Source organism: Pyrus communis, chromosome 14, assembly GCF_041283825.1.
Source record: "Pyrus communis isolate YQ-2024b chromosome 14, ASM4128382v1, whole genome shotgun sequence".
NCBI classification, from domain to species: Eukaryota; Viridiplantae; Streptophyta; class Magnoliopsida; order Rosales; family Rosaceae; genus Pyrus; species Pyrus communis.
The window spans coordinates 6065747-6068410 of NC_142578.1; the positions used below are offsets into that span (position 1 = coordinate 6065747).

Sequence of the window (2664 nt, forward strand, 5' to 3'; positions counted from 1 at the left end):
TTTATATGCACTTGTGTGACTAACTGTAGCAGTTCTGTTGCAAAAATTATGTATGAGCAAATCATGCGAGTTAGTATCAATTGTTTGGAACCACATATATCCGATATGCGGATTGTTTGTAATAACTTTGGTTCCGAAACTAGCATATACTTACTCAATGATTTCTTCTGCGTGTCTACAAGATAAGGAACATTATGACATGTGATTCGAACGTGGCATTTGATTGAAGGATCAACATATATTAGCTAGCAAGGGTGTTGTATAATTTGATCGTGATATTTCAGGAGTAGTGCTTATAATTATGTTAGACAAACTCACATGGGAAAAATGAACCCGTTTCAACGGGACAATGGTAACATGGTTTTGTGTTAAAAGACGCAGTAGGCCCCCTCTCTCTGCCTATTCACATTCATGCATGTTGAAATGTGCAAGGAAATTAGGGCCAGCCATGCAGATGCAGGTATGTAGGTTTTCTGGTGGATATGGAGTTAGGCATTACGCATTGCATTTGTACCTTCATCCCAAAAGGCATTGAATTATGGCCAGCCATTCGTAACACAAGTCATGCCCCATATTGGACTATAACCATCCAATGACAATGTTGAAAAATAAAAAGTAATCCATAAATCAAGGAAGGAAAAGCTAAACTGAGTTGTGGCTGGCCAAATACAATCTGATCAGATTTCTATAAATGGTTTACCAAATACGGTGATGTATTTTATAATCATGTACAATAAGAGATGTGCTATGATAAGTTGTCTCCATGAGATTAAGAGTTGTTAATGTATGCATGTGGATCTCACATTACATTTACAATAAAAGTTTTGTGTAGGTGATTGATCCGAGTGAATCGAAAATCAACTTGAAAGGTGCAAGTTTGGCAGCAAAATTAAAGTTTTGCAAACTTGTGCCTAGATGTTCGATTTGGACCCATGACTCGCCATTTCGAAGAAAATGCCAACATGTGACAGCCCGTCCCGGATTTTTCGTACCGTAGGGGTGAAATGATGGTTTTGCCCCTAGTGATTTTGTTTCGTTGTGTGGTCATTTTGGGGATTTGGTTGGCTGCATTTGGACCACACACACACCCCCACACTTTCAGTCTCATCCTCTGCCTGTCTCGAGTCTCTCTCTCTTCCTTCTTCTTCATTTGTGTACGGACAAGAACCAATTCACTCGAAAACGTGGTAGATTGAGGAAACAAATTACATATTTGTGCTCGTGAGGTTCTTAGGAGTTCAACCATACCCATTTCAGGTAAGGATACCTTAGTTTTCACGTCGAACCTGAGATGCTCAAATCGGGGTACTGTTCATGCACATATTAATTCATGTGTTTTTGGGAATTTCAAGTTTGTAGGAAGCTTGGTGAGGTCCTTAGGAAGCTCGGGGTGGTTCGTTTGAAGATTTTGGACATTGGGATCGTGAGTTGCAGGTTTGGCCGGATTTTGTGGAGTTTTTCCAACGAGTTTTCGTGGGTTTTAGTACTTGAAAGTGGTAAGGATTTGTTCCTCTAGTTGTAAGCTTCATTTTGGTACCAATTTCGTGGAATTTGGGTGAAAAACGAGTGAGATATTAAGTTTAGAAAATTTTCCCGGTTTTCCTGCGACGGCGATGGTGCTGGAGTTTGGCCGGAGAAGACGACGGAATATTCCGTCAGTTTGGACAGAATATTCCTAACGGCTTTAACGGAATCCGTCAGAGTTAACGAAATATTCCTGATGGCGTTAACTGACGCCGTTAGTGTGCCAGGCACATGCCTGCGCGTGGGTGGCGCGTGTGGCCGTGCCTTGGCTGGTGCATGGGGGCGCGCGCGGTGTCAGAAAATTATTTTAAAAATATGGGGATGTTCGTGAGGTTAAGTAGATCACGTTGGTGTATTCATACACCCCATTTGAGCATTGTATGAGAAGTTATTTCGTAATGTTGGTTATGTGCTTTAAAATTAACCTTTTTATAGTTGTTTCGCATATAGGTGAGACCTATCCCGAGGACGAGCGCAGTCACTCGAGGTAAGGGGGTTACGACCCTTCTACATACCAGTGAGTGGGCTTTTGGTTTTCCGTATATACCTATATACTTATGATTTTCCCAGAAAATGAAAGGAAACGTTTATATGTTTTAAATGCCATGCTTTGCGTTTACCTGTTTAATTATGCATTATTAGTTGTGTGTATATATATATATATGTGTGTGTGTGTGTGTGTGTGTGTGTGTGTGTGTGTGTGTGTGTGTGTGTGTGTGTGTGTTTGGTGCTGCGGACGCACAGGTAAGTGCCAGGTAAGTTATGGTTTATGTTTATATTTAGTAGTGATTTGAGATACTAAGAGAGCTTATAACCTGCACCCCGGTGTTAATGCTCCTGCCCAGAGTAGGGCACAGTCCTTCACGTGATGTTCACCTTCCGCACCACACGCTTATCTTGGATCCAAGTTAGGTGCACAGTCCTGTCATACAGACCACTATAGGTGGTTCCGACTCATAGGTGACCCGCGATTATTCACCCAGTCTTCACGTGATCGTAGCACTTGAGCGTATTTATTTACACCTAGTCCTGTCGTACAGACCACTTTAGGTGGTTCCGACTCGTGTGCAGGTATAGTTAGTGAGTTGGAGATTTGAGCTCTAAATTCAGCCGTACAGGTCACGTTATGTGACTCCGGCT

General features: G+C 41.9%; 1 long non-coding RNA gene across 2 annotated transcripts; it reads left to right on the forward strand.

Annotated features, from left to right (window-relative positions):
- Window positions 1-761: 761 nt before the first annotated feature.
- Window positions 762-2193, forward strand: LOC148691135 (uncharacterized). 2 transcript variants are annotated; one of them, XR_015956014.1, is made up of 3 exons: window positions 762-1257; window positions 1353-1496; window positions 1960-2193. It is a non-coding gene; the product is annotated as an uncharacterized LOC148691135 (long non-coding RNA). The 2 variants fall into 2 exon arrangements; XR_015956015.1 differs by having other exon boundaries at window positions 1975-2193.
- The last annotated feature ends 471 nt before the right edge of the window (window positions 2194-2664 follow it).